The sequence below is a fragment of the Lactuca serriola genome, chromosome 9 (genome assembly GCF_051521515.1).
Source record: "Lactuca serriola cultivar US96UC23 chromosome 9, Lser_US96UC23_V15, whole genome shotgun sequence".
Lineage (NCBI taxonomy): Eukaryota > Viridiplantae > Streptophyta > Magnoliopsida > Asterales > Asteraceae > Lactuca > Lactuca serriola.
Window position 1 is genome coordinate 47,733,032 of NC_136416.1, and position 13,368 is coordinate 47,746,399.

Below are 13,368 nucleotides of genomic sequence, written 5' to 3' on the forward strand. Positions count from 1 at the left end.
TCACACAATGATAATGGCAAAACATAATTTTGTTTTATTTATTTATGTAGTTTTAAATTTATTTGATATTTGGTAAATTGTATTGGTTTCTATTTTATGGACGGTTTTCGACATTTCGTGGTCATCATTTAAATACTAAGGTTTCCCATTTGTGTGTTTACATTTTAGCAATCGACATTCAAAACGATAATTAAGCAAAAATTTTGAATAATGTGTAACATTTAATTAGGTTGTCAATTCTTGATATGATATATGACACGACATGATTTCGATATGATAATAACGGGTTTGAGTTAGTTTTTAACATGTTAATCTACAACCCGCAAACCCATTTATTATACAGATCGTATTCTAGTTTGTAAATTATTTTGTAGGTTGACCTATGAACCTATTTATTTTATTAGATTAAATAAAAAATGTATTTATTATAAAAGGGATAGTAAGGACTAATAAGTAAATATGTTATATTTAGATTTTTTTTTTCTTGTGACCTACAAACTCTCGATATTGACTCACAAACCTGAATCTGACTCGCGAACCCGTATAATTAAACGGGTTAAGCGAGTTTGTCTGTTTATGGCTAATCTAGATTAGGGTTGAGCAAAACAACGAAAAAATTTATGTAGGTTGTGCCCAGGTTGAGTTTTTTTGATCTCGTAACCCGAATACGACACGGTTGTCACCTCTACGTTTAAAACTATAAAATATTATTATTTTTCAGCTAATATTATTGTAAAAAAGCTTTTAAAAATTATAAAATCAGTTTTATTATGTTTCAAATAATGATGGTATAGAAAATCATTAGTTGATAATGGTGTTAGAACATGGTTTTTTTCGGGTATGTGAAATGAGCATGAAAACACTGAATTATTGAAAGAAAAAATCGAACAAACAAACAATGTCTTGTGAGGACCATTACACTTAAAATCCATCTGTGGGCTCATCCAATGGGTTTTTTCATGATGAAAGTTTACGTGAATCTGGGTTTATTCATGGGTAAGAAACAAAACCGTGTCCTAAGAGATTTTATTTTAACAATGGAATATATTTTTTTTTTCTGAAATTCAAACGACAATTACAATTAAAATCCATCTGTGGGCTCATCAAATGGGTTTTTTCATGATGAAACGTTACGTGAATCTGGGTTTATTCATGGGAACGAAACAAAACCGTGTTTTAAGAGATTTTATTTTAACAATGGAATATATATTTTTCTGAAATTCAAACGACAATGGGAATAATATAATTACAAAAAAATAAACAATTGCTTCTCATGGAATTATATCAACAATATATTTGTTCACTAAATTATTAGTTCACATGGGATTCTCCAGCGAGGACGGTAAGAGTCTAAATTTGTCGTCAAATTATAATCCAACCGCAACCGCACGGCATCTGCTTCACCATTTTTGTATAACAGCCCCCCCACCACCAAAATACATCTTTATATAAAATAAATTATATATATATATATATATATATATATATATATATATATATATATATATATATATATATATATATATATATATATATATATATATATATATATAATCGAACATATGGTATAGAGTTAAAGAATTGGATAATCGTATGAAGGAAGTGGTAAAGAAGAGTGATCTCGATGATTCATATAGTCTTGTTTTACATAACTCTTCGGTCTTCATGCATTACCCTTTCAAAATTACATGAACCATCCCTATGTTTTGGGATAACCTGCATGTTTTGTCCAATCAAATTTTGTCACTTGTTCAATTAATTTGGTTTGGTTTTGTTCAGTTTTGTCATGGTCTAAGTTAAAATAACTATTTTGTTATTAGCTGTATTTTTAATATTTTTTTAATTGTTATTGTTATTATTTATAATATTATTCAGTCTACTAAATAATATGGACCCCATTCCCACCTTATCCCCTCCCTTCTCTTATTTGTCCTCCTCGATTAGGCTACCACACTCTCACTCCATCGTCTTCGTCACCTTCATATATCCTATTGACTATCACCATCATTGATGATGCATTTTCCTCCCCTTCGTTATCTTCCTACCACCTAACCAAATATTCCACCATCACTACTTCATTTCCTTCGGTTTTCGGTTTAGGTTTTTCGAGTTCTTGAAATGAATTCATCTTCATCGCCTTTCTTTCTCATGTTTATGCCTTCTTCATTCCCATCTAAGAAGACACATATGAGACAATTAGTATTTTGATGTTAAAGTTAGTACTAAAGACCAGGAGGGCATTTGTAACCCATGACATGAATGAAATTGGAACTCTCATAAATATTAAAAGACATATCTTGATGCATTTATGAACATAATGGTGGTAGAAGCCATGAAATGGATGCAACTCATCTTCATACGGTTACATACTGAAATAGGCAAGGGCTAAAATCGATTTGGAGTGAAAAATCATGTGTGATAAGTTCCCAATATTTTTTCATAATGTGGATGAATTTATTTGATTATGCGCTGATTCATTGAAAGGAAATAGAAGTTATTTAATTTTTTATGTTTGCTTTATTAAAGATCCATGAATATTAATATTTATGTTTTGTTGTCTGTTGATATACTATGGATAGTCTAATAAAATTGTGACAACCCAAAATTTAGTCCGTCGTTATAACCCGTTTCCGTTAATACAATATGCTATTTTATAAAAGTTCCATTAATTTGTGGTCGACAAATAAATAAATGTTTTATTTCATTTTCATTCGAATGTTATTATCGTCGTAATAAAATAAATAAAAACACGTAAATTATCTTTCCATTTTGTTGAAAAAAGTTTATTTTTAATTACAACCATTTAACCGGGTAAAAAGTTTAAACCTCGTTAAACATAAGTATCGGGTAGTCTTATACCGGGTACAACACCCAAGTCTTATATAAAGGAGGGCGGACACTTCTTAGAACCCTTTTACCACACTAGACCCACTTTCTCTCTCTACTCTCTCTCCTCAAGTCCGATTTCGCTTCAAAACCGCAAGTTTCCGCCTCCAAAACGTAAGTTCCCTTACCCTAACTTGTTCTAGACATCATTGATTATTGTTTTAACTCAAAAATCATGCAAAGAGGCTGAAAAAGAGGAGTTTACGGCCTAAGAACCTCCTTAGGCCGTAAACCCCTAAAATGATGTCAAAAGTGCCCAAATTCTCCCCTTTAAGCTTGGAAACTAGTTTTGGACTTAATCTAGAAGTGTTTGAACCTTGAATTAACGAGTTTTAGGGCTTGAAAGAGGGTTTACGGTCCAAGCATATGCTTAGACCGTAAACACCCTCTAAGCTTGCAAATTAAGCCCAAAACACCTCCAAACCACACTTAGGCTTAAGATATGGCTTAGGGACTTGCTATTTCGGACTTGGAACACCTAAACATCAACATTTGAAGGGTAAACTAGAGTTTACGACCCAAGCATATGCTTAGACCGTAAACTCCCTTAAACCATGCCAAATGACCCTTTAAACCCCTAAAAAGCCTTATACCCTCACTAGAACTTGTTAGGAATGAGCCATGGACCTTGAAATCAAAGAATGGGAGGTGTCCAAGAGTTTACTACCGTAAACCATGGGGTTTACGGCCGTAAACTCCCAAGGAGTGGTCCTTGGACCGTAAACTCCAAGGGAGTACCCTCCTTTAACCTTAAACACCCCTATAACCTTGTATATTGCCTTAGAATCATTCCTAGAACCACAAGAGGCTTGAAAACACTCAATTACACTCCTCCCATGAGTTTACGGCCGTAAACTCATGGGGGATGTGGTCTCCCAACTGTAAACTCACTTAAGGTGAATTTTAGAAGAGTAAACTCCATGGTGAGGTCTTATACTCTTTCCTTGCAACCCATTAGCCTTCTAGCACTCAACCATAAGACCTTTAATCACATTAGGATGTCTATATGTGTATAATTAGAGTCTAAATCACTAATTACTTGTAAACATATGTCTTCATATGTTACTAGGGTCATAAAGGGTGTACAAGTCTTTACTTGACACCAAACGCTCATCCGACACATCCACCCGATCTACTCGTTGCAGGTGAGTTCATACCCCTTAATGAACCTTTTTAAATGTTTTTACATGTTTTTTTTTTTGGGGGGGGGGGGGATACAAGTATAATGCTACAAGTTTTATCATCAAATCATATATGATTCACAATTTATTATCAAAAAGGGATTTTTCTATACTTTTAGCTATTTACCAATAAAATTGTTTTAGTTGTTTATCAAATGCATTTTTAAGATTATATTGTTGTTAAACTATTTTCAAAACTGTGTTTAAATCATTTTTCTTTTTAAAATATATCTACACTAATATATTTATATAAGTAAGACTTGAAGGACTTAGGACTGATAACTCGCCTTATTTCCTATTCTTGTTTGATGTGGTCTTAGGGTATCTGTTATCCGTCCGACTGTCGTTGATTTCTTAGTTATATATCATATATATTTGTGTTAGATATGAAAGTCTTCATCTCATACAATACTTTTGTTATTCAAAGGCAGGAAATCATACACTCTAGCTAACTATAATAGGTATAGTTAAGACTACTACTCGTTACCTCTACTACTACTATACTCACTATAACTGCTATTACTACAAGTTAATACACGTATAAGAGAACACTCTATGAACTATACAAAAAGACTATTATACTATAATACAAGAGAATACACGAATCCAGAGTATAACACACTATCCCTCTATAAGACACTCTACCGCGCTTACACCATGTGACCAGGGCTTTCCGGAAGGAATGCAACACTACATGTATAGATCTATACGGGGCGGACACTATTACATCCCGACTGTTAACTACAGTCCGATTCGACTAGGCCCAGGGGTGGCACTACATCACTACATTACGCATGACCGGGAAGGTCATCGGGTTCTCTATTATCATTTAGTCTGGTTACATGAGGGGTTACACCTTTATCCAAATTAATACACTAAGACTTAAGTCTAAGCTAACATCCCTAAGTAAGTAAATATCTATTACTAATGGAAGTTTGCACCACTACTACTGTCAACAGGCATAATTTTTCTTCATCTATGTTACTCATATGAGATTTATTATCGTACTTTTACAACTGAAGGTTTTCAATGATAATACTTACACACAACTCAAAGGATTTTAACTTACAATGTACTTTTCTGGAAAATATAGGATTTTCTAGGGACTTCTACTACTCATAAACATAAATTTCAGTTTTTATACTATAAGTTTGTAAACACTTTTACACAACAACGACATAAAATTCTTATGAACTCACCAGCTTTATGCTGATACTCGTTTTCAAAATAAATTGTATCCTCAGGTCAAAGATAGACAGGTACTGGTGCAGCTTTTGGAGAAGATTGAGCATATACAAGAGTCATCTTTTATTTTGTTATACTTTTGGTGTCTATTAAACTTTACAGAACACATTTGTAATTAAAAGCACTATATTAATGAAATGGTTGTTGTTTTTGTTTTTACTATTATGCAATTGTAATGATACTGTACATGAAACATCCCAAAAATACAGTCTGAAAATTTCGTTTTAAAATCAGTAATAAAACCATATTCATCGACGTCGTATAAGAATCATAAACAATATATCTCAAAATATCTTAACAACTGTCAAATATATCAGAGTATAAACATCCCAGGCTGAACAAATGGTGTGTGCACTGCAACCTCTCCGAGCTCTTCTTTTGAAAACTGAGTACCTGAAACCAAAACTGAAAACCGTAAGCACGAAGCTTAGTGAGCTCCCCCAAACTACCACATACCATACAATACATATAAAGCACATACTGGGCCTTGCCCACTGCATCGGACCGAAGTCCGGAACTAGCTGCATCGGACCGAGGTCCGGAACTAGCTGCATCGGACCGAGGTCCGGAACTGACTGCATCGGACCGAAGTCCGGAACTGACTGCATCGGACCGAAGTCCGGAGCTAACTGCATCGGACCGAAATCCGGGACTGACTGCATCGAACCGAAGTCTGGAACTGACTGCATCGGACCGAAGTCCGGAACTGACTGCATCGGACCGAAGTCCGAGACTGACTGCATCGGACCGAAGTCCGGGACTGACTGATCATAGCATAACATAACACATATCAACTAATATAAACACATATACTGCATACTGCATCGGACCGAAGTCCGGAACATATAACACACAAACATGCTTGAATCACATAGACATCAAGCATACTGAACTACTGCTTCGGACCGAAGTCCGGAACTACTACTAACTAAACGGGTCGGCATTGTAGCCGTAGACCCGTCCCTACTGGAAGGAAACTCACCTCACACTGCTGAAGTCTCGTAGACACAATCCCACACTGCTGAAGTCCCGCAGACTCCACCCCAGCTGCTGATTGACAGATCCCCGAACTATCAACACCAAATAACACCCAATTAATAATTGGGTTCTAACACATAACTATAAATATATGCTTTGGATAATTACTACATTACCCCTTGCTTGGCTTACCCAAGCCCAAGGCCCAATTCCATAGGCCCAAAGTCAACTAGGGATCAAAGCCCAACATATGGCCCAACTTTCCAAATTGGGCCCAATCTCTACATGGACATCCCTTAAGGCCCAATTGATCAGTCCAGTCCAACATGTATCATTCTAGGGCCCAATATCTTACAACCATCTAGGCCCCAACTATGGCCCATCTATGGCCCAATTTTCCAAATTGGGCCCAATCCTTCATATGGGCCTTACCCTAAAGCCCAACTAATTACTCTAGCCCTTTTGACCATTCTCGGATGGCCCAACACAAAGCCCAAGTGAAATTAGGGTTTCACATCAAATGATAACTAGGGTTAAGTGTTTCTTACTTAACCCACTAAGGACTTAACACACTAGGGACTTAATCCATTAAGTCTATTATTGCTTTGATTAATTTCTGCCAATGATTATTATTTAATATTTCACTTATTAAATAATTCTCATGTGTCCTGATAAATTCCCAAATATTAATATTTTCTCAATTAGCTCATTAAGGACTTAATCCATTAAGTCCTTTAATCTACTAGATAAATGGCATGGAATAGTTTGGGCTTAATTCACAATCCAATCCCAATGGCCCACAAGTGGGCCCAATTAATCACAATTAGGGTTTTCTAAACCCTAATTAGGGTTTCCACTCAAACATGGCCCAATAGGCCCAAATCAAATCTCTAAGCCCATTAGGGTTTGCTAGCGGGGCACCACCCACTACCACCTCGGGTAGTGGTGGTCGATGGCGGCTCACGGCGGCGGCCACCACCTTACGGTGGTGGTTACTACTATTTTTATTATTAACCAAAATAATTACAATTACAATGTTTGATCAAAACATAACCACACACACTAACACACTAACTAACACACACACACTGCCACACCATGGTGGCCGGCGGCGGCGCTGGGCGGCAGCCACCACCTCACGGTGGTGGTAGTGGCTTCCTTGCTAATTCCGGCTAGGCTAAACACCCAAACACCACTAAACTGCAATAAACACACACCTACAAGATTCTATTTGCACAAAGGTCCAGCCACCCTCCCTTGGTGGCTCACGGTGGCGGCAAGAGCACTAGAAAAGCAACAACAGCGGCACAGCGGCGGCAGCCAACATTCCCAATGGTGGTGGCGGTCCCTGTCCAAGAAAATCACACTTGAAATCTTCATAAATAATAAATAAACATACACAACCACCTCCTATGGTGGCTGGTAGCGGAAAAAGGGCAGAAAATGGTGGTTCAAGGGCCGATGGTGTTTGCAGCCTCCAAACACGGCGTCAAAACACCAAAACAAACGAGGAAATGAGAAGAGAAGCGACAGATGACCTTACCAAGAACCTCCCGGTCACGCAGAACCCACACAGCGACGACGTAGCTGTAGTCGCCAGACTCGGTGGCTCTTCCGGCATCCCTTACGTCACCGGCAGCAGCAAAGAGGCGGTGCTCGTCGGTGATGCAGCAGGCGACGGCCTCGATTGGTCGAAAGAAGAAGAAGACGGAGATGGCGGCCGATGCGTGCGTTCCATGGGTAGTGGCGGCTGCATCTGATTCTCTTAGGGTTGAAGATGCGTTGTGGGGAAAGGATACGGGTATATCCCGTGTCTCTTCCAAACTTATGCCCCAAATAGACAAGTTTGGTCCCTCCCCATCCATTCTTTTTCAAATGAGCTCCAAAAGTTACCATATAACCCCTCATGACAAATTTCTTTCCAACTAGATACTTACTTTACCATTTATACCCTTAAATCTTCAAAAAAAAAATCTATTTAAATCCATAAATTACAAAACGCACCCTGACCTTCGAAATCCTTTTCAATTTAGTCCCAAACTTTCATTTATTAATTTATTTAAATAAACGGGGCGTTACAGTACATGACGTCCTCCACCCCAGAACGTATTCCGCCGTTCTCGGTTTTGGGGTGTGACAGATTGGTATCAGAGCTTTGTTTATAGTGAATCAAGTATATCAACCTATAAAAGATATACGAACTATAAACACTTCGGGACTAAAACACTCTGACCAAGAATATATACTTATAAATACTAAAATATTTAATTAAGTATATATATATATATACACACTCACCACTACAAAAGGGTCAGTATCATACTAGAACAGAACAAAGTATTAAGATTGTTGAACAGCACAATTAAGCTTAGTGACATATAGTCACATCTGGGTGGATGTATCCCGATCAACTACATTTTTTCAGGAGTGACTAGACAGTGCCTAAGAGTGATTGTGGTGTTGCAACAAGTCTAAAAACTTACCAACACTACCACAAGAACATTAGAACAAGAATATTATAGGAGTATTCTGCATTCTACTAACTACGTATGTGATAACTAAAAGGGTCGTTACCGGTAGGACAATAGTTGCTAAGTGGATACACCATGGTTACATGTGACTAGGGCGCTATAGACTCAGAATCTATGGCCTTTGCTTTATTTCCTGTTCTTGTTTGATTGGGGATCTGAAGCTATGGTTGCTTATTCGAAGGACTATCTTTCTTCGGTTACATGTAATTGGTATGCACTACGCAAGTATTGGGTCGACCGATAACGATCCATCTCATAAGTACCCTAGATAAGTACGTCTATTAACCTTTCTTTCCTCCTTTCTCACGTAGATAGCATGGCTGGATTCCACTACCCCGGCGATCCGTATTATCCAAACCAAGGCAATGGAGGATGGCTCGATGAGGAGCCAGAAGATGATCACCCAATCCCTTTTGGATGATCATCATGCAGAAGGCTTTTCGGATAGCTCCAGCTCCGAGCCAGAAGTTAACAACCTACCCCCTGTAGCTCCAAACCCCAACCCCCGTCCGGCATTTCAAGGTCCCACCCCCATGTGGGCAATAACCTTGAACCGATGGAGCGAGGAGCAGGGTCAGCCCTTACCTTACAATGGAGACCGAAGCTTCTACAACATATGCGAGGGAGGATCAGCGGACCAAGTTCTGCCCATCATGGTCCGAAGGATTGCCAGGAACGTCGAGCAAGGTCAAGAAGCCATTGGTCGAGTTGTAGAAGTGGATGCTAACTCAAATCTCAACATTGTTCGCATCCGCCAACTTGAAGAAGCTATGGATAGAACAAGGAGGACCAACGAGGCTCTGAAGCAACAGCTAGCTGCATCCCGAGCCGAAGTTAGGGAACTCCGAGCACGTCAGAGGACTCATGAACGACATCTTCAGGAAGTTATGCGTCAACTAGCAGATCTGAGAGTTCGCCCAATGGGGACCCATCGCCAGTAGAAGATGTCGAAACATCTCACTCTATTATTTAAGGACTAGCCTTTTCTTTTCTATGCTCAATAGAGCATTTGTCTGTAAACATTCCTAACTTTGAAAGTACTCTAATTAGGCCTCTAGACTGCCAACATTTTCCTTTTGGTTTGATGTAAGGCCTACTGTTAGGTCACTTTTCCCGAACTTGTATTACATCATTAATACCAGTAAATTGGCAGTTAACTACTCTATTGCTATGACTCTCTCTCTGATTTTTGGACTATGTTGATTTAGTCCATGAAACACTCTTATCATATTTGCAATAGACTCTTACTATTGTCATCATCCCTATTAACTTTCAGTGAAAGATGCATCCTCGCAAGCGCCCAAACAGAGGCAGACCAGCAACTCAAACTCCACCTCCACCACCTCCTCCTCCGCAGTTCGATCCAGTGCTGTTTCAAACAGCTGTGACGGCAGCCATGGCCCAAATGAATTCTGGCGATGCTAGTGGATCCGGAATGGGCACCAACTCCAGACATGGTGAAATCCGCTCTCGTACATAGGGGTGTACTTATAAGGATTTCATGAACTGTAAACCCACATTCTTTAATGGGACCGGAGGAATCCTTGCTCTGTCCCAATGGATCGAAAGAGCCGAAGCTGTTTTCGAAATGTGCTCATGCCCCGAAGAAAGCAAAATCAAGTTCGTTGCTGCCACCTTCACTGAAAGGGCCCTGACATGGTGGAATGGCCACGTCAGTTCACTCTCTCTAGTAACAACCAATGCCATGGGCTAGGACACATTGAAAGACCTACTGAGAAAGGAGTACTGCCCTAGAGGTGAGGTTCAGAAGCTTGAAGAGGAACTTTGGAACCTCAAGATGAAGGGAACATACATAGTGGCTTATACGGCCAGGTTCTGCGACCTGGTAGCTATGTGCCCTAACATGATTCCTTCTGAAAGCAAGAAAATCGAACGATACATCTGGGGTTTAGTGCCCCCGTATCAAGGAAATGTTCTATCTTCCCATCCTGCAACCTTTGATAGCGCCAAGGAGTTGGCCCACAGGTTGATTGATCATGAAATTCCTTCCACTCCAGCTACAACAACCATAACTGCCACTGCACCACCCAAATCAACTGACAAAAAGAGGAAGCATTGGGATCGGAAGAAGGGCAAGAAAACTCAACCCTCCTCCAAAGACCAACAAATTGTGGCTGTCCATGCTGCCACCACTCCTGCTACCCCTGCACCAGCAAAAACTTATGTTGGGTACCTGCCTAAGTGCCCCAAGTGCCCTTTCCATCACAACGGCCCCTGCCGTGAATTGCAATGCACCAACTGCGGCCGGAAGGGCCATACCGTCCGGTTTTGCAGATCCCAACCCAAACCTATCTCTCAAGTCCCCAGTTTGGGAGTGAGTCGGGCCTGCTATGGCTGCGGTGAAGCGGGCCATTTCAAGAAAAACTGTCCGAAGGCTGGGAATGCGGGAGGAACAGGAAGACTACTCGCTATTGGCCACAACGAAGCAGTAGCGGATCATGCAGTAGTCACGGGTATGTTCCTTCTCAACAACTCTTATGCATGTGTCTTATTCGATAGTGGTACAGAAAGAAGCTTCATTAACCAAAACTTTAAACACTTACTTAAGCATTCCCCGCAACCACTAAAAGAAACATTCGTCGTAGAAATGGCTAACGGAAAGACAAAAAGCTCTAACAAAATTTACATCGGTTGTACCCTCACGTTAGACGATCATTCATTCCCAATCGATCTCATACCAGTCTCGATCAAGAGTTTCGATGTTATTGTTGGCATGGACTGGTTGAGTCTTCGTCGCGCTGATATTCTATGCTTCGACAAAGCCATTCGCCTAAATCCACCGAATCACGAAACTCTGTTAATCTATGGAGACAAACCCGGTACGAGCCTTCGTATCATCTCTAGTATTCAAGCCCAGAAATACTTGCGCAAGGAATATCGCGCCTTTCTTGCACACGTCGTCGACACAAGCCAGAAAGCAAGAGATCCAAAGGACATCCCTGCTGTATGCGATTTCCCTGATGTCTATCCAGAGGACCTTCCAGGTTTACCTCCCAAATGTCAGGTTGAGTTCAGAATCGACCTAGTCCCAGGAGCTACCCCAGTAGCTAAGTCTCCCTATCGTTTAGCGCATGCAGAGATGCAAGAACTATCCGGCCAACTTAACGAGCTGCTCAGCAAGGGCTTTATGAGACCGAGCTTCTCACCCTGGGGAGCTTCGGTCTTGTTCGTGAAGAAGAAAGACGGATTGTTTCGTATGTGCATCGATAGTGAAAACCTATGAATGTTGTGGCTGCTGCAAATTGGCTCCAAACACTAAGCCAAACCCAAAGCTAAACTCAGTAAATAACTATTGCTAGATTCAAACACTAGGCCCATAAATGGCCCAACTAACCAAGCCAACCAGTGGACCAATCCCCCATTGGGCCTGCTAAGGCCCAAAATACATTCCTAGGCCCAATAAGGAAAGCGCAACAAGACAAGCCCAAATAATAAGTCCAACACTACAAGGGAAATCTTTAGTCCAAACTAATCCCAACGAATAGCACCCAAACAAAGCCTAAAGCTCAAGAGTCCAGAAGATGGTCCAAGGAAAAAGCCCACTAATGGACCGAATGCTGGGCGTTCCCTTATGGAACGTTGGGCGTTCGTCACCAACCAGCAGTTCACAAATCTTAACCGGAACATTGGGTGTTCGCACGCCGACTCCCACAAATGATTATTAAGCACTTGATGCTTAAAGCCACACGACCAAAACATAGATCCAAGTCCTAAAGAACAACCAGAATCATAAAATCGCTGACTTGGTGACTTTGCATCCCTAAATGTCCCAACTTTAAGATATAGCATTCAACTTCCATAAAGAGGGTTAAATCTCATGCATGGGGCTTATACAACTCTAAAGATGCAAACTTTATGAATCTAGAACCTCAGAAACACCAATAGGGGCGAATCAAAGATTCTAGCGTGATCACAAACTACTAGACCATAACTATGGGACCAAAAAGGGACTAAAATCCATTAAGACTTAGATCTAAACTTCTAATGAGCAAGGTAAGAGCTTTATAACTCAGATGAGCTGGAAATGGAGAAGAGAACCAAGATCTATAAGGTCCTACTTGAACCACCACCTTGCACCAAGCTTATATTCATTGAATGAGCTTCAAACACACACCAAAACACACAAGATGAGCTCAAAACACTCTTGGAGCCTCTAGGGTTTTGAGATTAGGGTTTGGGAGCTATGGAGGCTGGAAATGAGGCCAACCCCTAGGACTTAAGGTGTTTAAATACGTCTCAAACCCTAAAAATTAGGGTTTGAGCTCCACGCATAAATGCCTTGCGTTCCCAAAAGGAACGCCTCTCGTTCGAGCTCCGCCTCTAAAAGTCCAAACTTGGCCGAAATGGTCCTTCCTTCCCCCTCAAACTAGCAAAACAAGGACCAAAAGCAATAACCTAATATATAAGGGGCCAAAATGAATAATACCTGGATCGAGCGTTACAATTCTCCCCCACTAGAATTAAACTTCGTCCCCGAAGTCTCAAGTAACAAAAAACTCGGGGTAATGCATCCGCATCTCGGCCAC